The following is a 24,805-nucleotide window of genomic DNA, read 5'->3' on the forward strand; positions in this document are numbered from 1 at the left end:
TCCTGCATCCCTATGTAGAAGGCTTTCAGAAAGAAGTCTTTTGTTTGTACCTAGGGACCAGGCAGGGTGGATCTAGCATTGTTATATTTATTTGAGTAATCAAGTTTCTCAAAGGAAGAGATTCAGTTTTAAAAAGAACTTTAGCTCCCTGTCTTGATCCTAAGATAAAAGGTCAATATTGGAAAAGAAGGCTGATTTTGGATGTAGCTTAGGCATGCCACACAAGTTTCCCTTTAGCCTAACCTCATGAACTGAGGCAAAATTTCCAAGGAAAGTTGGATGTCAGAACAGAAATTCTTTAAAAGAACCTCCCCACCACGCCCCCCAACACACAATGTAGTGCTACTTTGTTTCCTCATGAAACGTATGCATACTCCCTTATTAGAAAAACTATGGACCCCAAAGACAAATCCTTGTGAGATAACTGATGCTGTAAGCACTCAAAAAAGATTAAACAATGGCATTTTCTACTATCTATCTAATGGAGAAAATTATCAGCATTTATTGGAATAATCCTCATAGTTTTTTAACTTTACCAGATACAAACTTTATTCAAATTTGGATCAATCTTGTACAATTCAGTGAGTTATTCAGGGCACTGTTTGGCTATTAGTGGAAATCATCAGAGACAGGCCCTAGATAAGTGGATGAAATCAGTGGAGAACACATTGTACTGCGTGTTTATATTATGGCAATTAATCTAGCATCTGGGAGGAACACAGACTAAGGTCTTAACATCATTCCTCCATCAGAATCCTTCCTCATTTAGCTCATTTTGGAAGCCTAGCTGAAACCTGAAAATAAAGGATCATAGATGAAATTTGCCACATCCTGTTTAGAATGGGCAATTATCCTTTACTTGATTTCCAACTTTCCTTGTAAACATGCCAACAGATAAAATGTTGATTTGAGTGGAGGGCTGTTAAAATTAACTTTTTCTCACCACACAAGTAAAGCATGTCCTCAGGCCTCATTTCCTGGAGATGGCTATGTACCTACCAAGCATTACCTTTCAATGGCTATTTTTCCATGACAGAAAGTAACCATTATAAAAGGGAATAAAATGGTCAAGTCAGTGAACCAATGACCTATTTTTGTGATCGCACTATACGGATTACTTGTTTTCAGTGTTAACGAAAGATAGTTTTAATGTTTTCCCTTGGAATGTTGGGTTCCAAGTATAGCAAGATGGGGGTTTTGCTTCCTCAGGTTTTGTCCTACAAGGGCCTGTCCTCATCTCTGATTGTCCTGCACAAGACTGTTGATGCATAGTTGCCATAGGTTTATAGTCATGTAGACAATATAGTCAGCCACACAGAGATTATTGGGGTTAATAGTTGGCACAGGGGAATCCAGGGTAAAATATATGAGATTTTCAACCATAATCCAAGTCAACTTCCAGTTACTAACCAGTTTTATATATCATTGAGATTGCATTTATTTTCATGTGATTAAAAAACATAAAACTTACTGCCTTAACCATTTTTAAGTGTACAGTTTAGTATTGTTAAATGGATTCCTCGTTTCTCCATCTCCTGAGCCCCTCATAGTCACCATTCTACTTCCTGTTTGTATGAATTTGGCTATTTTGGACACTTCATGTAATTGGAATCATTCAGTATTTGGCTTTTATTGACTGGCTTATTTCACTTAACATAATGTTCTCAAGGTTTACCATGTGGTAGCATGTGACAGGATTCTTTCCTTTTTAAGGCTGAATAATGTTCTTTTGTATGTATATACCATATTTCATTTATTCATTCATCCATTGAGATTACATTTTGTTATCTGTAAAATAGGAAAAAATAAATTATTTTTACCTCAAAGAATTATTGTCTTCCTCTAGTATAAATGCTGAAGCAGTACATGCTTTTAACTCTTATATTGGAAAAGTATGTTATAGCAGAAAGTATGATATGTGGGTTCTAATCTTGGCCGTGCTTCTAGTTTTCTAAGTATACCAACAATCTATGTGCTCTGGAGCCACAATGTATAATCTGTAAAATCTTATCTGTTTTAACTATTCATCAGAATTTTTGAGAGGTAAAGAGGCATATTCATTCCTCAGAAATCTCTCAGTAATTCTTGGTGCCTAGGTGCTCAGCTGTTCGGTATGTGACTCTTATATCAGGAGGGTCAGGATCTTAGCCTAATCTCCTGATCTATGAAAATTATTGAGTCTAAACCAGATCACTGAAATAACTGAACTTTAAAACCAATTTAAAAAACTCTAAAAATAAACAGACATTTTATGTCTTACTCTGATGTTATTTTGGTATCTTAAGAAATGCTATGTGACAAAAAAATGCTATGTGACTAAAAATGCTTTGTAATTTTGGAATCTACTTTTCCAAAACTGTATATTCCAACTACTCCCTTCTTTTCCCTGTCAAAGTCTGATAACAACACATACACTGCCTACCACATGCCCTCGAAATATCCTACAGAATTGTACTAGATAAGCTTTAAGGCACATTTGAGAATTCTATGACTTGTACTTTTGAACTTTAGGTAGTTTTCCATTGCATCAGTTCTTCTGGGATTTTCAGGATCTGTGCCAAATGTGAGGCCAGGCTTGCCACTAAGGACTTTTAACTGTTAACTATCAAAATGATGGACTTACAGGTGGAGAGAGATATCCCTATTTTGAAGAACTGTGGATACTAAATATTTAACATTATTAAACTTTACATTCATTTTGTTTAAATTGGGAAAAATAAAGCAATAAGAGTGATTTTGAAAATACCAGTCTAAGAAATGTACTGCCTGGCTAAAACCTGATTATTAAATGATTAAACAAAAGGAGGCAAGAACTAGGAAGATACAGAAGTTTGCTGAACCCTCCCCCTCCCCTGTTCCAGTGTGTCATTTAGCTTCATCACCTCGTCACAAGGTATTTAAGTGCAAGATTTATGTTAGAGATGGAGCAGGCCAAGGTCATCAAGGGAGTGTGAAGTGAGAAACCTATCAGAATAGAAGGAGCTTTATGATTACAGTTAGATTTGTATTAGGTTGATTATTAACACTTCAGGTTAAATTCAGTTAGAAAAAGTGATCTCTCAAAGGCAATGTTCAAGGTCTAACTATCTTAGAATAACTTTATTTCCATACTCATACAATTTGAATTTTATGCTAAAAACTTCTTTAATAAAAACCTAAACAGTTAACAATATATAAAATATGAAATATATTTTATTTTGAATATCTAAATGGCCATCAAGAATCTTGACAATAATGCCACATATAGTTTTTTAACTATGTAAAATTATTACTATTTATCCTATTGATAATTATTTATATTCTTTGGTGTTGTTATCTGGGCATACAACTATTAAAAGCATAGACTCATCAGAAAGTATTTTGATGAAACAGAGTGAAAGACAGAACAAAAACTTTAATAAGATATTTTAGAGAAGACTTTTTGTTATACCTATATGTAACTTTTTTCCTTAGTGAGCATGTTGCCTACTGTTATTCAATTATAAGTGATGAGAAGGCAAAAAAAAAATCCAATTACGCATAAGTTAAAATTTTATGTGCATATGACATAAATCTTTATTTTGAACGTAAAAGTACACACAGTTTTTTAATGAAAATTAATTTCTTCCTGTTATTTAAAAATAAATATTAAATAATATGATTTTTATGAAGTATCAAATTGTTGGTTGGCACATGTCTGGTTACCAGGAATTTTATGGAATTCATGAGGTTTTTGTCCATACATGGGAAGAAGACTGACTGATTAGGCAGTTACAAAGAAGCATAGATGAAGGAGTCATTAATTTTACTTGAGAGTGAAGATGGTAATTCAGGAAACCTTTATAAAAGACATAATGCTGTAACTTGCTTTAATCATGACAGTGTTTCCTAGGCAAAGGGGAGATGTCCATCATGGAAGATGCAGTGTAAGTGTAGGACACAGAAGCGTGGAACATTGTGGTATGTGTGCATACAGAGATGAGGCAAGTGAGAGATCAAGAAGGAAACTAAATGCTTGTTGAAAAATTAGAGTTTGGAAGAAGGAGAAAATGTAATTAAAGATAATGGTAAGATTTCAAGTCATATTCATTTGTCCTTGAAAACATTTTTGATTGTTGTATACATGGGTATTACAGTCTTTTGATAAAAACCTTATAGAAGTTTCTACAAACAGGAAATCTCTTGTCATCAAGCATTAGGGAAAAAAGTACTTATAACATTGATAATAATCATGTTAAATAAAATCTCTTCCTGAAAGAAAAGCACAAATCAATTTTAAAAATAAGGAGTGAGGGGTAAGCCTCATTCAACCTTGTAGCTTTTATGCAATGGTAGAACAAGATGCTGTCTAAAGTATGGCAATTAACAAATCCTTCTCTAATCTAGGAAATGTAAAATCAATCTCTGAGACTTTTAATACTTTATTCAAGTGTGGTGGTGGGGGTGGGGGCTGAAGGAAGGGGGAGAAAGCAAGGGAGGGAGAAGTGGGAAAGAGATATTTTAGAAATATCCTTTTAAGAAAGGCATATCAGGCAGATATAACATGCACAGGGATACAAGCTTCATTGTATATGAAAATACATTAATTATTTAATTGGTTAAACTCTAAATAGAAGAAGTATATAAACAACTGAATTTATTTAGAATTTTTTCATACAAATATGCACCCATAATATGAAGTGTAAGAAAAATAGAGCAGAATACATTATTGTTGTTTTTTTCAGTGATGATATTAGATGTAGCAGAGGTTTCTTGCTCCCTCTGTATTTCCTGATAAGAGAGTATAAACTTCACCACTACTCCACATATACACTTAAAATGAGTGTATCCAAATAGATGCTCTGAGTGACTACGTTTCTTTTTCTTTTGGTCCATGATTCTTTTGGAAATGTCACCAAGAAGATTTGTGTTGGTCTCTCCCTGCTTCTTGGTTTGTTTCCTGTTACTCCCTGTTAATCATCACTGTACCAAGATCTCACTCAACTGAAGTTGTTCTTTTAAAGAGAGAGGGATAACCTTAAGCACAGAAATCTATATGTCATTCCCTGTCATGAAAGTCTCAAACATTTGTCAGTTTTATTCCCCCAAACTCACTTAAATCATGCATAAGCAATTATTTCAGCATCTTTTCTTTTTACTTAAATAGGAATTGGTGAAGGTTGGCCTGGAAGCTAGCAGTCTACTTAAAGCAGAGCTTGCTTTTTTATTCTAAATCTTTTCTTGTCTTTGATTTGATGTTTAGAATCTACAAATAATTGTTTGATTTTAAACATTTTAACAATTCTATTATATAGGTGGGACAGATTATTATCATCACTTTATAAACCAGAAACCTGAACCTTGGAAAGCTGCATTTACTCAGCAGTTACGTTGCAGAGCTGAAACTCAAAGTTGTCAGAATCCAGATCTAGTCCACTGTTCTTAACTGTCTTCACAGAGATAGAGATATGCTGTGTGTCAAATGCCATCCTATAATGTGTAACACCTGCAATTACAGAATGACATTCTACCCTTAACAGAATAGATTCCTCTTACTACTTTTAGGCACCTCATCAAAGCCATGAGTCCCTTGACAAAAAAATGCACATTAGTGGACAGCTATGTGGAAACACACACTTCACATTTAAAAATTTTTTTAGTATTTATTTAATTTTGAGAGAGAGAGAGGCAGAGCGTAAATAGGGGAGGGGCAGAGAAAGAGGGAGACGTAGAATCAGAAACAGGCTCTAGTCTCTGAGCTGTCAGCACAGAGCCTGACGTGGGGCTCGAACTCACAGACTGTGAGATCATGCCCTGAGCTGAAGTTGGTCACTTAGCCAACTGAGCCACCCAGGCACCCTGATATATATATATATTTTTTAACAAATAGATCCAAGGGTTTTAGAGATGTCCTGAATCAAACAGCGATATTTAAAGGAAATCTGTTCTCTGCATACTGATTCGGTTCTCTAAGGTGGGTTTTATAAAAGAGGTTTACTGTGTGTATTTCAGTGTTAGTATATATATTCCTTTCAGTTTTAAAATCCTTTATCCAAGGTGTATGTTCTTATTAAAAAATATTAAATATGCATAAAAGGGATTGAGTCTATATGGTAAAGGATAAATTTAATTGAAACACTCAAGAGTTCTGTTTTCCTGGAAGTTGTATTAACAAATTATGGTCTCTTATCATGTTTACTGTAATGAATTTAACTTTTAAATAATACCTGTATATTTGAATTGAATTATATATATAATCTATATATTATAAATTTGTATATGTACAAATATATAATTTTTTCTTCAAATTACTTAGAGCAGATTTGAACAAATACCTCTTGTGCAGACATTTAACAAAGTATTAATTTTTTTAATGTTTATTTATTTTTGAGAGCAAAAAAGCAGAGTGCTAGGAGGAGAGGGGCACAGAGAGAGGGAGGCCCAGAATCTGAAACAGGCTCTACACTCTGAGCTGTCAGCACAGAGCCCGATGTGAGACTCGAATTTGGGAACAGCGAGATCATGACCTGAGCTGCAGGGTGCTTAACTGACTGAGCCACCCAGATGCCCCTAAAAAAGTATTTTTAAGAATTAAAAAATTATGTCTGCATGACCATTTTAGTCAACTGAGGTGACTGACTAGTATCTGATCAATATCAATAACTTGTATGAACATTGCCAAGGATGGGAGTGGAGGTGGAAGCTCCACCTCTGTGGTTCTTAACCTTGGCTGCCCTTTGAATCACCTGAGGGACCTTTAAAAAATAATTCATACTGTGGCTTTAGTTTTAGGAATTTTGATTTGACTATGTGGTGCATGGCCTAATCAATGAGATTTTTTAAAAGCTTCTCAAGTGGTTCTAGTTTGTATCTAAGGTTAGCATTCACTGCCATATGCATTTGTTTTCCCCCAAATGGGGAATTCTCAAGCAGCACAGGAAAGAGTATATTCATTATAATCTGTCAAGCCAGGACAAACTGAGATTATTTTTGAGGAGAGGAGCTGTATTTAACAAGAGTATAGGAGACCAAAGTGACAAATTCAACCCACTCTTATAAGTCAATATTTTTTTCTTATAAATTACATACAACAGGTAAAATCTGAATTGAAAAACATGCAGCTATATGCTGATTACATAGTCTATGTAATTAACCTTTCTGCCTTGCCTGATGAATCATAATCCATGATTGTATTTAATCAGAATTATGGAATGCAGTTTCTTTAAGTCTTACCTGAGCTGTGTAATGCTTCTTCTTATTCTTAACATGTCACAAAATGTCTTGTACACCAGGTTACCTTTTTGAATAATAGCTTAATAAACTCAATCAAATGAAAAATAAATGCCCAATGCTGAATTCCTGTCATCAGAGGAATTTTCAGTTTTTTGAACCATATCTAGAGTGGTTTAGTTGGAGTTGGAATAGTAACAGAGGAGAGAGAAGGGAAGAGCTTTAGAGAAGCCCATGGAATAGGGATCCAGTTTAATCTTTTAACTCATATTTATATTGATATCTTTCCTGGAAACCTCTTATTCCTGTACCCCCATTTCAAGAAATGTAAAGTTAGCAATCGAAGATATGTGCAGTTACTTAAGGTGCGCGTGCGAGAGAGAGTAGGTTTAGATGGATGATTTCAGGGCTGACTCCTGTTAGATGATATTGTGCCTCTCTCTCCACTCCTGTATTTAGCCTGTACAATAACTAGCAAAACTGTACCTAGAAGGGCTGGGAGCAAAGAGCTATCTCTGGAGAAGTTTTAGATTTTAAATATAGATGGTTAGATAAAAAATGGAGTGAATATGGAAAAATGCAAACACATTTTTATCATTTACATATGCCTCCAATTCTTTTCTTTTCGTATCCCCATACTACCCTATAGTGCTGGTTTTTTGTTTTTTGCTTTTTTTTTTTTTTTCCCCTTGAGTATAGTTGACAATGTTATTTTAGCTTCAGGTGTACAACTCAGTGATTTGACAAGTTTATACATTATGCTATGTTTGTCACAAGTAGGTCTATCATCTGTCCCATTATGTCATTATTATAGTATCATTGATTGTATTCCCTACGCTTTTCTTTTTATTCCCATGACATACTCATTCCAAAAGTGGAGACCTGTATCTCCTACTCCCCTTCACCCATTTTGCGCAATCCTCTACCCTCTTTCCTGTCTGATAACCATCAATTTGTTCTCTATATTTATACTTAGGATTCTGGTTTTTGTTCATTCATTTTTTACAATTCCATTTATGAGTGGAATCATATGGTATTTGTCTTTCTCAGTCTGACTTACTCCACTTAGCATCATATCCAGTAGGTTCATCCATGTTGTCTCAGATGGCACAGTCTCATCTTTTTTATGGCTGTGTAATATTTCATCATAACTACAATGCTAACTGTAACCATTAAATCTTTTTATTAAAAGCTGGTATTTCATTTTAAGAATGTCGGGCAACAGATGTCCTTACCTCCCCCAATGATGGTATACATTCAGGGTTACAAAACTGATAGGAATGGTTAAAAGATAATCAATATATCAAAGGCTATAAAATCTTCAGTATTAATAATCATGGAAATGTGTCAACATTCTGCCCTAAATGTTAGTAACTATGCTTAATAATAATGAGACTATTTATTGAGTACTTAAAGGGCTAAGCACATTTTTAATTTATATGGATTAATTTATTTAAACCTCATTACAACCCTAAGAGGTAGGACTTCTTGTCATCTCCCATTTTACAAATGTGGAAGTTGAGTCCTAGTAAGGGAAATAATCTGCCCTCACTCAAGGTCAGGATATGAAGTTGGACATTTTATTTCTAGCATCTACATTGTTAACTCCTATATAATATAACCTATATACCAAATGGTTTGAATTAGTTGGGGAAAAAAATGCAAGGATTTGCATTTCTGAGAATTGCCCTGTATGACAGCAAGGTAAGTGGAGGAAGATCTAAAAAAATCTCATTCATATTTCCCACTTAAGAGAACATAAGGAATCTGGCTTACCAGGAAGAATATGAAAAATGTTCCTTACTTCTTTAGATAAGCAGGACTAAAGACTGGGACTGGGAAACTACCCAACCTTGCAGTAGATGAAACAGAAAGACACAAGTAATCTCCTAGGAATAATTGTCTTAGCCAATTATTAGGACTAGCAGCAGTAAACAGAGGAATCTGAGCAGAGGAAAATAATTCCACATCAAACAAAAGTGGTGACCTGTGAACTGATATAGGAATTTAAAGAAAATAAGACAGAAAGAAAATAGAGATAGAGTTCCCCAGCACCAGCTGCCAAAGACTTGGAATCTTCCTTATTCTTTTAGCAGTAGCATGTGTAACGTCAGCAGATATTCCAGAAAAGGAATGAAACACCACCCAGGTAACTGAACTGAATAGAGGAAAATTCACTTGCATTGTATTTTAGCTCTTTTGTCTTCATTTTTATTCTGGTTAAAAAAATTCTTTTGGAGTATAAAAACATGTAGAAAATTGGATAAAGCAAAAGAACAAAATAATCTATAAATGAGCACAAAGTGAAAATTTTCATGTAACCACTGCATGGTCAAGACAAAACATTTGTGGTGACACAAATGTTTTCCTTAGACTCTCTTCTGACTTCTAACACCATATATTGGTTTTGCAGAGTTTTGTATTTTATATAAATAGAATATGATGCATATATCCTCTTGTTGCTTGCTTCTTTTACTCATAAGGTTCAATCCTGTTGTTGCCTATGGCAGTAATTCATTCATTGTCATTGTTATATATTGGTTATGGTAGATTGCTGTAATGATAGCTTCTAGTAAATCATGCTTTTCTGTGTATATGGCCTCTGTAATGTGCTGTTGGATTTTTCTGTCAAAAGATGGAAGCTGTTTTTTTACTGTCTTGAATCTGGGCTGGCTTTATAAATGCTTTGACATAGATTTTGGTGAAAATGATATTATACAACTTCTAGAGCTTATCCCTAAGAGTGCTTGCAGTTTCCTCTCTTGCCTTCTTATGTCCTTTTATTATCATGCTGTGAAGAAGCCTAATGTAGCCTACTAAAGAAGAAAGTCTCTGCAGGATGAGAGAAGAATAGTAGTTAGCCCAGTGATAGCCAGTACCATGTTCCAGAGACCATCTTGCACCTGCATATCCAGGGAAAACATCAGATGACTATAACCACATGAGTGACTCCATACTGATTGGTAGAAGAAATGCCCAGCCAACCTACATAGTTTCTGAAAATAATAACTTGTAGTTTTAAGTCATTAAGTTTTAGTTTAATTTGTTATGCAGCAATAGATAACTGAGATAGCACATGTGAAAACATTGCTGTTTGTCCAACATTTGTATTATTTCCAGGTTTTGGCTATTTTGAGTATTTCCACTATGATATGTTTTAGGAAACACATGTATGCATTTCTGTTCAATATATATCTGGAAGTACACTTGCTAGTTGGGTATTAGTAGATATTGGATAGAGTTTACCAAAGTGGCTATATCAGTTTTTACTTCCACCAGCAATGTAGGGGAGTTCTGGTTGCTCCATATCCTTATTAATCCTTGGCAATGTCTCTTATTTTCACTTTAGTCATTCTGGTATGTAGGTAGTAGTATCTCACAGTAGATTTGATTTCAGTTCTCTAATGACTAAAGAATTTGATCTTTTTCATATGTTTATTGGCCCTTGGGATATCTTTTTAAAAACAATGTATTTGGTTAAAGTCTTTTACCCATTTTATTATTAGAATTGTCTGTCTTTTTCTTACTAGTTTTTAGAATTTCTTAATATATTCTGGATACAAGCCTTTTATCAGTTTCTTATGTTAGGAGTATCATTTCCCACTTTGTGGCTTGTCTTTTTTTTATAGGAATAAATTCAAGATAATGGTATCTTTTGAATGTTTGGATCATACCACCACTTGGGCCTACCTGAGGTGTTAGCTGAGGGTGAGGGGAATTTAGAATGGATACTGGAGAAGGGAGAATATGTGTGACAATATGGTCCTACGATCAACTGTGTGATGGGGCTGTGGTTCATGTGACTGATCTTCCTCTTTTGCGTTTCTCCTTAGGAAGAGAGGCCTGTGGACGTAGCATAAAAGTTGGACTGTGACAGCAATGAGATATGCCTCACAGACCTCACAGGAAGTGTGAGTAATGATCTTAAGCACCTTTTTATTGTTTACTGGCCAGTTATATATCTTCCTTTGTGTAGTGTCTATACAGTTCATTTGCTCATTTCAAAATCAGGTGTCTTTTTTAAATGATGTACAATAGTTCTTTATATATTGTAAATATGAATTCTTTGTTGGATCTATATATAGACACTATTTTTCTCTCAGTCTGTGGTTCTTTTTGTTTTGTTTTATTTTCATTTTTTAATAGTTTATTGTCAAGTTGGTTTCCATATAACACCCAGTGCTCATCCCAATAAGTGCCCCCTCCATGCCCATCACCCCCTTTCTCCTATCCTCCCCCCCATCAGCCCTCAGTTTGTTCTCGGCATTCAAGAGTCTCTCAGTCTGTGGTTCTTAATGGTATTTTTTTGTGTGTGGGAAGATGATATTCATTTTAACAAAGTCCAATATAACTTTTTCTTTTACGTTTAATGCTTTTTGTATCCTGTTCAATGAATCATAACCTATTACAAGTTCTTGAAAATATTCTCGTAAAGTCTTTAGCTTGTGTGTTAAAGCAGTGTATACCATTGCTTCACAAATTAGTTTTTATATATAACATTATTTGATATATAACTTTAGAGATAACATTATTTTTACATATAACATTATTTAATATAAACATTATTTTATATATAACATTATTAAGTTAAATAATATTTAACATTATTTTATATATTAACATTATTATTATATATAACATTATTAACATTATTCTCGTAAAGGCTTTAGCTTGTGTGTTAAAGCAGTGTATACCATTGCTTCACAATTAGTTTTTATATATAACATTATTTAAGTATAAAGGTTCTCTCATATATGTAGGTGTTTCAGAATAATTTATTGAAAAAGCTACCCCCTCAACCATTGAATTATATTGGTCAAAAATAATTGATCATATATATATATATATGATCAATACTATATATATATAAATAGTATTTTTATGGACTCTCTTTTTTCATGCTATGTTTACTTTCTTTTGGATCCTTACCAAACTGTCTTATTTTCTAGCTTTGCAGTAAATCTTAAATGTGATGCTGTAAATCTTCCAACTTTGTTCTTCTTCAAAATTTTCTTAGACTCTCTAGAGTCCCTTATATTACCATGTGATTTTCAGAATCACTTTTCAAGTTCCATAAAAAAGTATCCTAGGAATTTTATTGGATTTTCATTGAATCTTTTTTCTTTTAAAATATGTTTATTATGTACTTTACATTGAGCACTTCAAGAAAGAAAATAATTATAGTGATTTCAAAATGCAATTCTTGTATTCAATAAGTATTCTTTATGATTACATCCAATCAATATCTAGAATTGCATGTGAACCCTAAGTCAACTAACAAATAAGTAAATTAACTATATTAATTTCAGGGATGAGAAACATGCATGATCACATAAGTCACTTTACCAGCATGTTTTTTTGAAAACAAAACAAAACAAAACATGATTCACATTTGTTTCAAGTACATATACATCCATTGTAAGAGTTAAATTAGACTGTTGTTTTTAACACATTAAAATTATAATCTTTGTTACCTTAAAAGAAAATTCAGTTTAGTACAAAAAAATTCAAGAAGATTTCAGGACCCTTGATCAGAAGCTTTCAGTGCTTGTTGTACTACTTTGGTGTACATAAAGGCTTAAGTCAGGCTAATAAAGAAGAGTGTTTCCTCTTCCCATTAAAAACCAATCCAAGAAGTAGGTTCACCAGCATTCTATAAACTAGCTAACTCTTCAGAGGGTACTAATAAAGGACTCTTGATCTGTGTGAGTACATTTAAAATCCTTAGCCAATGTTACAAAAACAAAACATTTTGAATATTATTTATAATTACAAGCATAATTGGCTTTTGGTCGTCTATAATCATCTCTCAGATGCTAATAATGAGTTCCAATTGTGGTTCTTTTCGGATGTGAGAAGCTACAGGTACACATGGGATGATTACTGATTTACCTTTTCAAAGTATTCTTTGGATGCAGTTGGATTTGGCTTGATTGTAGGAGAATCCAGTGTCCAGTTTGTGGGTCAGACTTGGGTTTCCACAAACTGAAATGCCTTTACCAAGTGGAGGGTCTCTTCTACATTTTGGCCTACTGAGAGATCATTGACACTCAAATACTTGTCAACTCTACTGGGGTCAGTTACGAAGAGATAGATGTCTTAGAGCAACACTGGGACCTTCTAACAGTATACTGTAGTCTCAGGAAATCTGTTTAGTCAAATCTGACAAAGGTATGATGTTCATATGGCCCAAACTGCCATTCTTTCTTTGTATGTTTATCTAGGCAAAATGGGTGAAGTGGGAATCTATTGAAACTGCGACAACTCCACAGTTCACATCATGAAATTTGTTGGCTTTGTTACTAAAAGCATCAATTTCTATAGGACAGACAAAAGTGAAATCTGAAGGATAGAAAAGTAATACCAATATTTCCCCTTAAAGTAATCAAGGCTTAGGTCTTTGAACTCTCTGTTTACAACTGCAATACCCTTTAAATAGAGTTTTTGCTAGGTGATGGTAAGAGCATAGTGTGAGGAACTGGTGCTAAGAGCGTATTTTGCTTGACTGGGACCAAATCATAATACATTTGTCAAGCATGTTCTTTGGAAAGCAGCAGTTTTAAGGCCTGCAGAGGCATAGATGCTCCCCAGAAATAGCACTCACATGTTGGATAACTCAAGCCTGGAGAAACCTTCCCACCTCAGGGGCCATCTTCAGCGCATGCTGGATTTGTGAGACAGACTGGGATTTCTGATAAATTTGGAGTGAACTGACCTCTTAACAATTGAATACTTCAGTACATTTAGATGATAATTGTTTACTCCAGTCTTAGAGGTAAAACTGACACAGCAGAAACACAACTTAAGGTTACTGAGGACAGGGTGGAAAGAATTACCATTCATAAAGAAGTGATTGTCACCTGTAAGAAGATGATACATATGAAAATTTAAAAACAATAAACAAACAAATACAAATACAGCATATACCACATGAAATGCTTAAGTAGAGAATGGAGCTAGTGGTAACAGAATCAACACTCAAATTCATAGTTTAGTATTTACTAAATTAAAGCAAACTAGTAAGGCTAATTATGTTTTAGGAAAAACTAATAGAGGATAACCACATTAAGATAAGATTTAGGGAAGTTACTGAATTTCAAAGGCAAGGAATAGTATATTAGATTTCTGGTCCATGCAGTATGCTAAAGTGATGTAGAAAATCAGACTCCTATCTAAAATACATGTTGATAAATTTAACAATAAACTTTCACAAATACATGTCAATTCTTGAAAGCACCAGGAAAGGCCCTAAGAACTAGAAATAAAGAAATATTCTAAAGCCATATTTGTAAGTGAGGGAAGCTGAAGCTGAATGGTTTTAGAACTGGACATGTGCTACTGTTGCTGAGATTCCAAGACCTGGACTCAAACAGAGATCAAATCTAGGCCTGTGCCTGGCAGGGAGCTTTCTGCGTAAAGCTTAGAACCATTCAAGTGTTGTTTCGTCCTTGAAAAAGAGGCTAGAAAAACTACTCACAGACTGGGAAGTGACCTAGCGATCTGGGTCATTCTAAAAATAAAAATAGTAAATTCATATATGTAGAACAGACTCATAGTAGTTAAAACACACTATGTAGACATATTTCATATATAAATAGACACAAAACATTGTATCATGACCCAGAAAGGTGAAATAGATTTTTGGAAAAAATGTATCAGAAAATATTAGTGAAGTAAATGCTTATTGATAATAAACAAATAATATTTAACATGTAAAGCATTTAATAAGAATGAAAAGGGATACAAGATAGAGATAAAAGGAGTATTCCACCAAGAATCAATAAAACTAAAACATATATCATTGCCTTAAAATATTTAAAGAATATTTAAATATTAAATAAAGAGTAAAGATGGTCAAAAGGTATACATTTCTAGTCATTATATAAATAAGTCCTGGGGATGTAATATAGACTGTAATTTACAATAGTGTATTCCATATTTGAAAGTTGTTAAGAGAGTATGTCTTAAAAGTTCTCATCACAAGAAAAAATTTTGTAGAAATAATATTTAAAGCAAAAATGGACAGTTATAAAGAGAATTTGACTAACCCATAGTTATGGCAGGAGATATACATATGCCTTTTTTAGTAACTAATAAATCAAATGGACAAAATGTTCTCAAGGATGCAGGTTTGAACAATTCAGTTACCACGTTTTATCTAATAGATATGAGATATGTGTGAGACCTGATGCATAAAATTCCTGGCCGTAACAATTAGAGAAGCCACATTCTTTTCAAGTACTGAGAGATTAATGTTTTCTACTATGTTCAAATGTTTCAAAAGTGATAGATTTCAAAAACAAAATGTACATACAAAGTATAGCATGAAATATAATATATATTAATAAAAATCAGACAGTACAAACTTAGTATACATATAAACATATGTAATAAAAAGCAGAAACCCAGATGAGCTGGTTGATGGTTGTCTCTGAGAAGAGAGGTAGCAGAATGAGACCTAGGAGATGTATTAAGGGAACTTAAAGTCTGGAATGATTGGTTTCTTAATAATAATTTTAAAAAGACCTAAAGCAAAGATAGTAACATTTTTTAGCATATTGTTAATCCTGGATTGTGGTTACATGGATATTTGTTATGCTGCAATTTTCGTTATGTTTGGATACATCATATTTAAAAGGAGTGACTATAATTTTGTACAAGAATTAATTGGTAGATGAGAAATCGCTTTTCAGATGATATGTCCTAAGTCTTATCTTGATATATTCATATAAGCTTGTTATTATGAACTTTGATAAAATGCAGTATCAAGAAGATCTTTATATTAGCAGCAGTGCTTTAACAAATTTCTTGGAATTTGCTTCATTTCTTGAAAGAGAGTGCTGTATAGTTACAACAGTTAAGGCTTATCTATCAAAATACTATAGAGTCTGCCTTCCCATAACTAACACTGGAGTTGATCACTTTGAATGAGTTTCAGTAAACCTCAAATATTATAGAGTTGTTCTAAGAATTAATGGCAGTAATGTATTCCAGGCATATAATATAAATCAACAACAAAATTATGCCATAAAGATGCAGTATCCAAGCAGAAGATAAATGTCAGTCAAAAGTATTAGAAAAAAAATAAATCAGGGGCTATAGTATGTTCTTGGGAGCATTAGATACCAGTTGTCAACCAAGCAATACATAGAGTCCTATGGGTAAGCTGTGTGACCCCAATATTTCATATCAGCCATGTTTTCATTTATATGTAAGGGCAACCTAAAAATAAACTTAAATATCAAGGAATCCCAAAATACATCACCCATGTATTCTCTTTAAGTAACTTACCTGAACAAGAAAATTTTCATCAAAAAAAGAATAACTCTGTTTTGTTTAATGTTCTGTGTATTATGTTTATTTTCCCCAATTTTTGTATTGCTGTATTTGTTTTGTTTTTATTTGTGTAATTCTGACTTTCTTTTGCTTACCCTTTTATTCTAAAGACATGGATTACATTGTTTTATATCATCTTAGTTACAGTTTATGTTTGGAACTTATTTCTTTTACCTCTTTCAATTTAGGAGTCAATTTCTTTTAGAAAGTGGTTCTTATCTCTCTTATATTAATTTCTATGATAGATATTTGGATGTAATTCTTTTGTATCAGTGTTTATGTATGATCCTATTTTTGGTTTTCTTGCTGTGTCCTGTTTCCTTTCTTCTGATATATAATTCTCTTTCCTTTATGCCCCCTCCCAAGTCCTCATCATGTCTCAGTAACTTGATAATACATACTGCAGCATATTTTTAAGTCTACTAGTAATTATCTCCATTAATTTAAATATTCTTATTTTACAGCTTGAGAAATGAAATGGCATATATTGATCCCCCCCCTCATAAAAGATGAGAATTAGAAAATGTCTATTTTTGTTTTCTTTTTTTCTCACCATTCTTGTTAGCATATAGTCTCTGTATCTTTATCTTATGTAGCTTTTGTTTAAATCATGATAATAATTGCATTCTTGTTTGTGGAGAGCTATATTACTTCAGTAATATAAGCCCTTAGAGCAAGAAGATTTAAAAAGTAGACAATGATTTGGACAGTTATTATAAATATATTAATTAATAGAATGTCCCATATTTAGTGCCTTTCAACAGAAACCAACTATTTTTGGGGCACATGGATGGCTCAGTAAGTTGTATCTGATTCTTGATTTCAGCCCAAGTCATGATCTCACTATTCGTGGGACTGAGACCTGCATTGGCTCCATGTTGACCATGGAGCCTAGCTGGGATTCTCTCTTCCTCTCTGTCCCTCCCTGCTCTCTCAAAATCTAAATAAACTTAAAGAAAAATAAGCCAACTATTTTAGGGACTATGAAACATTTACAAATATGACCATACATTAGCATAAAGAAAACCATAATAAATACATTAGATTGAAAGGAGTGCAATGATGTCTTTTGATCACACTGAAGTAAAAATTAGAAGTTCATAATAAAAAAAAATCCATGACCAAAAAAGGAATAAACAATGAAAAAAATTTAAAATATTAAAAAAGTAAATAATATTGAGAAAAATAAACATTTCAAACATTTAGAAAAGTAAATAAATATAAAATTTTAAAAACTTCACCAAAACAACTCATAAGTGAAATAAATGTAAATTATGAATATCTAGAAATTAAGGAGAACAAGAGCACTATTTATCATAACATATAAGATTTCCAGAAAGCTATGCTTAGAGGGAATATTTATAACTTTTGACATCTTCAATATAAAGAAAAGGAGTGAAAATCATGAATTAAACATCCAATTTCAGAAGTTAAAAAAACAAAATAAATACATTTTTTTACTTTTTAAAAAATGTTTATTTATTGTTGATCGAGAGAGCCAGAGAGAAAGAGAGAGAGAGAATCAGCAGGGGAGGGACAGAGAGAGAGGGAGACATAGAATCTGAAGCAGGCTCCAGGCTCTGAGCTGTTAGCACAGAGCCTGATGCAGGCCTTGAACTCACAAACTGTGAGCTCATGATCTGATCCAAAGTTGGATGCTTAACCAACTGAGCCACCCAGGTACCCCCAGAACAAAATAAAGCTAAGGAAAGCAGTAAGAGTCAAGGATAAATGCAAAAATCAATGAATTAAAACTAAGGAAAGTAGGATAAAATATTAAGTTAAAAGAGAAGCAGATTTTTTTATTAGGTAGAAAAAGGTAATATTGATAATATTAATACACTAGGTACAGATCTGGTTTAAAAATGGAATATGACAAATGTACAATTCACCAGATTAATTAACATTAGTGTTAAATAATAACCAAAAAAACCCACCACAAATATACATATGAAGAAAATTAGAAGGAAAAGTAACTATAGATAAAGAGGAAATGATAAGATTTATAAATTAAAATATTTAATTGTATAATAATAACTGTGAAAATGTTAATGAAATATACAAAGATAAGGAAAAATAAAAATACCAAGATTGGTTCAAGAACAGATTGAAGTGGCAAATATATAAATAATCATAGACAGTTGGGGGCATTTTCTAAAACTATACTTTAAAATAACAGCCTGAGATAATTTTATGGGTGATTTGTTTTAAATCTTCAAAGAAGAGATAACTCTGATAATAAGTCTTTTGCACGTATTGTGGAAGGAGAAAACCTCCTGACCTGTTTTTAAAAATCATCATAATATTGGTACTTAGATTTGACTATGAGAATGCAAAAAAAGAAAACTATGCCCAATTCTAATTTCACTTGGGAATATCAATGTGAAAAAAATTAGGCATTATCGAATAGAACAAGTAGTATATTGGAATATACACCAGTACCAAGATCCCTTTATGCCATGAATGCAGTATACTACTGCAATTAATTCTAATAAGAATGAAGTCATGATTAACTTGATAGCCATCTAAAAGAGCACTTGATAAGATTCAAAGCCTACTTCTAATAATTCAAAGCCTACTACTACTATTCTTAGTAACTTAAGAATAGAAGGAAACTCCCTTAATAGACTAAGGAGCATCAGAAACCTGCAGGACACATATTTAACAGTGGACTCCAAGAGGTAATTTCTGTAAAATCAGGAAAAGAACTAGTTGGAATCTAGTTTACTAGTAAGAAACACCTTAAATCCTCTGGTAATAATTAGGTTTAGAGGAAACATCTTATGCATGTCTAGAGAAGGAGCTAGTATCGATAGGAGCTAGTAACAAGGTATCGGAAGGAGCTAGTTTGGTAGGAGCTAGTATCAAATGAACATTTCTGAGGTCAGTTTTTGAGAAGCAACTAGAAGAAAATTTCCCTGAAATCCTTTAAAACAGTAGCAAATCTCTGTAATCTAGAATGATGAAAGTTTCTGTATCACTCAGATTTTCAACAAGTAATTCTAATTCCTAAATTCAGTAATCACTGCTTCAGATTCCACTACCTGGAGATCTTTTGAAGTTAACAAACATTTATGCATATACCTAGGGGGCACAGGTGTAACTAACTGCTAATCATTAACATTACAGTGATCAGTCTTTCAAAAAGTTATCACATTACTGACACAAAGGATGGTGATAGTGGTAGTTCATATTTATTGAGTACTTCTCTATTTGCCAGGCACTGTTCTAATGATACATGTATCATCTCATTTAATCCTCACAATAACCATGCTACATATGGAAAAACAGAGGCTCAGTGATAAACTATAACTTACGCAAACTCACCTACCTATAAGTGGTGGGGCTGAGATTCAAAATCAAGCAGCTGAGTGCCCAATCTGCTACTCATGTACTATGTTGCATTGCTCTGGTCTTTAGAAGGCAGATGTTCCATGTTTGCATTTCTCACTCACCAGCTAAATTGATTTAGAAAAATGTGCTGAAAGCCACCTATGTACGTGGCATCTTGAATCCTCTGTAGTTGATAAACACATGAATATGACACTTTCTTTGCCCCCAGGAAACTTAATCTGTAGTAGAGGAGATATACATGTGAATAACCAATTACACTTCAAAGGTGAATATAGGGTACTTGGCTATGGTTGTAGGTAGGTCAAGGCTTCTCAGAAAACATGTTAGGGATGTGGAGGCAAAGGACATTCTTTGGAGCAGCCATGCTATTGGAATTCTTTATTTTCCCTGTATGGGCACAAATATGTGATGATATTCTGTGAAGCATATGATGAGTTCTGAACTTTTAATACGTTTTTTGTTTGTTTTTGTTATTTTAAAGCAACTTTTGTTGTTTTAACATTTATTTTTTATTGAGAGAGAGAGAGACAGAGCATGAGCTGGTGAGGGGCAGAGAGAGAGAGGGAGACACAGAATCTGAAGCAGGCTCCAGGCTCTGAGCTGTCAGCAGAGTCTGACGCAGGGCTCAAACTCACAAACTGCGAGATCATGACCTGAGCCGAAGTTGGACAGTTAACCAGCTGAGCCACCCAGGCACCTCATTTTTAATCTGCTTTGAGTCATATCATAAAAAAGGCAAAGGGACTCATTTCCCTGCCCCCAGGCTTTTTATTTCTGATGCCAAGGGAAAGACTTTGTAAGAAACTTTGTAAATAATAAATAAATATGACTAAGTAACATGCAACTTCTGACCCTCTACTCTTTCAAAGGATGAAATTAGTGACATCATCATAAAAAAGAAAGACACCTTAATTTATTCTCTAATTTGGATAATCTGGGAGAAAACCTTGATAGTCATAGATAGGAAGGTGAGAGAAATCAGTCCTGCTAGAATCACTCTTTAAGTTGTCAGCACATTTTAATGGAATGCCAGCCTTTTCATGACAAATCCTGAAGGAAACTGCTGGGTACTGATTGATGAAATGATTTCATTCCCAAATGGAGTCCAAACTAAAATAAAGTGTCTCCCATTTTGCAGAGCACAGCACTCTGTAAGTTCGAAAGGTAAGACATACTTTCAGTATGTATAAACTGTGGAGTACATTTGAAAATAAAATTTTTAATTATGTTTGACATCTCAGGCCCAGTGCTGTCATCCTGAAGGAAAGTAACATCTGTTTTGACATCTCTAGTGGTAGAGACTTTAAATCGGTTTTCATATTACTTATCTGCTGGCTAATCAGAATGGATGTAGCATTCCAACCAACTCATTCACAGGGAAGAAAGAAAAGATATGCAAAGAAGTGAGCCTGCATTCAAACAGATATGATGAATTTAAATGAAAAATCTAAACTCCTTTGAATATCTTATATCTAAGTTTCAATTCAGTGCAAAATTTGAAAATGTTCATTTAATCCTAAAAGTACAAAGTTTCTTTTTCTCCTTGTTTCTGGTATATACCTCTTGCTTTGATTTAAAACTAATAGAGGGGCACCTAGGTGGCTTAGTCGGTTGAGCGTCTGACTTTCACTTGGGTCATGATCTCGCGGTTCGTGGGTTCGAGCCCCGCGTCGGGCTCTGTGCTGGCTGCCAGCTCAGAGCTTGGAGCCTGTTTCAGTCTGTGACTCCCTCTCTCTCTGACCCTCCCCTGCTCACGCTGTCTCTCTCTCTCCTAGAAATAAATAAATAAATAAATAAAAGAAGAAAACTAATAGAATATTGGGGCACCTGGGTGACTCAGTTAATGTCTGACTTCGGCTCAGGTAATGATCTCACAATCTCTCAAAAATGAATAAACGTTAAAAATTAAAAAAACTAATAGAATATTAAAGCATATTTTATTTCTCAAACATTTGGTTTGATCTCAAGTTCAAGGTTTTAACTGGAGAAACTTGATTTTCTGTTTTCAATAAGAAGTACTTTTAAAATGGATGATACAGATATTTTTATGTTTTGTGTTTCACACCGCAGGTATTAGAAAGACATTGTGTTATATTGTTTCTTTGATCATTGTATATATAGTCTTAACATCTGCTAACTCATCATGTTTTAGATTTAAAAGCATGGTGAACCAAAACAGCTCCCTTTAGGAGTCATTAATTCCATATCTTTATAGTTGTGGAATTTTCTTAAAGATATACTAACATAATTTTAGGTGTCTCTTTTAAATTAAAAAAAAAAGACATTTCTATTTGAATAACTCAATATTTTTTTAGAACAGGAGAATTGGGGTAAAAATCATGTTGCCTCCATTCTCTCTCTCTTTTTTTTTTTTGTATATTTAGCCACAGGTTTCATATTTCTGCTTAAGCACCTACCTATAAATTGTACTGAATGGTTAAGTTATTAAAGACATACACCAAATTATTCCAATTGGCCAACTCAGTAGGCAGTTTTATTGTGTAGATGCAGCTTTAGTTGAGAGAGAAGCTGGAAGAAGCTTACAGATGATTTTATTAGTAAACATGTGGGAGGATAATCCTTTAAACAGATTAATACTAAAAGGGACTTGCATGTTCTTCAAAGAAAAAGGCAGAATATAAACTGAGGAAACTAAAAATAATGGAAATAATTTTCACATTAAATATATACATTTACTGGATAATATATTTGAATGGTTAAAGATATGCTATGTTTTTTTTTTTTGCCAATTTTAAATACAGTTTATTTAAGACATTGAATTTTCCACTTCACAATACAGTGCTTATAAAGTGCAATGTTGTATTTCTTTCCCTGTGCACATATTCCATATTCAAGTATCAAGAATGCCCAGTTTATTAACTATAGCAGCTCCTTTAAAACTGCCACGGAATTTGCTACAAATTTGGGTCCTTCAAATGTTTTGCGTGGAACAATGCTAGACCTATTCTCAGGTTGGCTTAATCAACCTCCTCAATGGTGGGCTCGGAGGAGGCACCACCAGAGGGAGGAGCACCGCCACCAGGGAAGCCTCCGGGCATTCCTCCAGGCATGCCTCCTGCACTCTGGTACAGCTTCATGATGATGGGGTTGCACACCTTCTCCAGCTCCTTCTGCTGATGTTCAAATTCTTCTTTTTCTGCAGTCTGGTTCTTATCCAGCCAGTTGATGATTTCATTACACTTGTCCAGAATCTTCTGTTTGTCCTCATCATTTATCTTGCCCTGAAGTTTCTCATCTTCAACAGTTGCTTTCATATTGAATGCATAGGATTCCAGGGAATTCTTGGAGGACACCTTGTCCCGCTGCTTCTCATCTTCAGCTTTGTACTTCTCAGCTTCCTGGACCATGCGCTCAATGTCTTCCTTGCTCAAACGACCTTTGTCGTTTGTGATGGTGATCTTGTTTTCTTTCCCTGTACTCTTATCCACAGCAGAGACATTAAGAATGCCATTAGCATCAATATCAAAAGTGACTTCAATCTGAGGAACGCCACGGGGGGCAGGAGGTATGCCTGTGAGTTCAAACTTGCCCAGTAGATTGTTATCCTTGGTCATGGCACGCTCACCTTCATAAACCTGAATGAGTACACCAGGCTGGTTGTCAGAGTAAGTAGTGAAGGTCTGGGTCTGTTTGGTAGGAATGGTAGTATTGCGCTTGATGAGAACGGTCATGACCCCACCAGCAGTCTCAATGCCAAGAGAAAGAGGAGTGACATCCAACAGCAGCAAATCTTGAACATTTTCAGATTTGTCTCCAGAAAGGATGGCTGCCTGGACAGCTGCACCATAAGCAACAGCCTCATCAGGGTTGATGCTCTTATTGATGTTCCTTCCCATTGAAAAAGTCTTGTAGAAGTTTCTGGATCTTGGGGATATGTGTAGAACCACCCACCAGGACAATATCATGGATCTGAGACTTGTCTAGCTTGGCATCCTGAAGGACTTTCTCTACAGGGTCCAGGGTGCCACGAAACAGGTCAGCATTCAACTCTTCAAACCAGGCACGAGTAATAGAGGTATAGAAGTCAATTCCTTCATATAGAGAATCAATCTCAATACTGGCCTGGGTTCTGGAAGAAAGTGTGCACTTGGCACGCTCACAAGCAGTACGGAGGCGACGGACTGCCCTCTTGTTCTCACTGATGTCCTTCTTATGTTTGCGCTTGAACTCTGCAATAAAATGGTTTACCATTCGGTTGTCAAAGTCTTCTCCCCCTAAGTGGGTGTCTCCAGCTGTAGATTTGACCTCAAAGATTCCATCTTCAATAGTGAGGATTGACACATCAAAAGTGCCACCTCCCAAGTCAAAAATCAGCACATTCCTTTCAGCTCCAACCTTTTTGTCTAAGCCATAAGCGATAGCAGCAGCAGTTGGCTCGTTGATGATCCTAAGCACATTAAGACCAGCAATAGTTCCAGCATCTTTGGTAGCCTGACGCTGAGAGTCATTAAAATAGGCAGGTACTGTGACTACAGCATTGGTAACAGTCTTGCCAAGGTAAGCCTCTGCAATTTCCTTCATCTTTGTCAAGACCATAGAAGACACCTCCTCTGGATAGAAACTTTTGGTCTCTCCCTTGTATTCTACTTGGACCTTGGGCCTGCCAGCATCATTCACCACCATGAAAGGCCAATGCTTCATATCAGATTGGACAACAGCATCGTCGAATCTGCGTCCAATCAGGCGTTTGGCATCGAAAACTGTGTTGGTGGGATTCATTGCAACTTGATTCTTTGCAGCATCACCGATCAATCGTTCGGTGTCAGTAAAGGCGACATAACTTGGGGTGGTCCGGTTTCCCTGATCGTTGGCAATTATTTCCACCTTCCCGTGCTGGAAAACTCCCACACAGGAGTAGGTGGTGCCAAGATCGATGCCAACTGCAGGTCCCTTAGACATAGTTGCT

General features: G+C 34.6%; 1 long non-coding RNA gene and 2 pseudogenes across 1 annotated transcript in view; 1 reads left to right on the top strand and 2 right to left on the bottom strand.

Moving 5' to 3' along the window:
• The first annotated feature begins 11,027 nt into the window (after nucleotides 1-11,027).
• LOC120244011 overlaps nucleotides 11,028-24,805 on the top strand; it is a 39,226-nt gene continuing 25,448 nt past the window's right edge. Inside the window, exon 1 of the long non-coding RNA XR_005531442.1 lies at nucleotides 11,028-11,099. This is a non-coding gene — a long non-coding RNA (uncharacterized LOC120244011). The remainder of the gene's footprint in view (nucleotides 11,100-24,805) is intronic.
• Nucleotides 13,069-13,840, bottom strand: LOC120244010 (annotated as a pseudogene).
• Nucleotides 22,842-24,805, bottom strand: part of LOC120244009 — a 5,513-nt pseudogene continuing 3,549 nt past the window's right edge.

The sequence above is a fragment of the Hyaena hyaena genome, unplaced genomic scaffold, assembly GCF_003009895.1.
Source record: "Hyaena hyaena isolate Hyena2069 unplaced genomic scaffold, ASM300989v1 scaffold_365, whole genome shotgun sequence".
Taxonomy (NCBI): domain Eukaryota; kingdom Metazoa; phylum Chordata; class Mammalia; order Carnivora; family Hyaenidae; genus Hyaena; species Hyaena hyaena.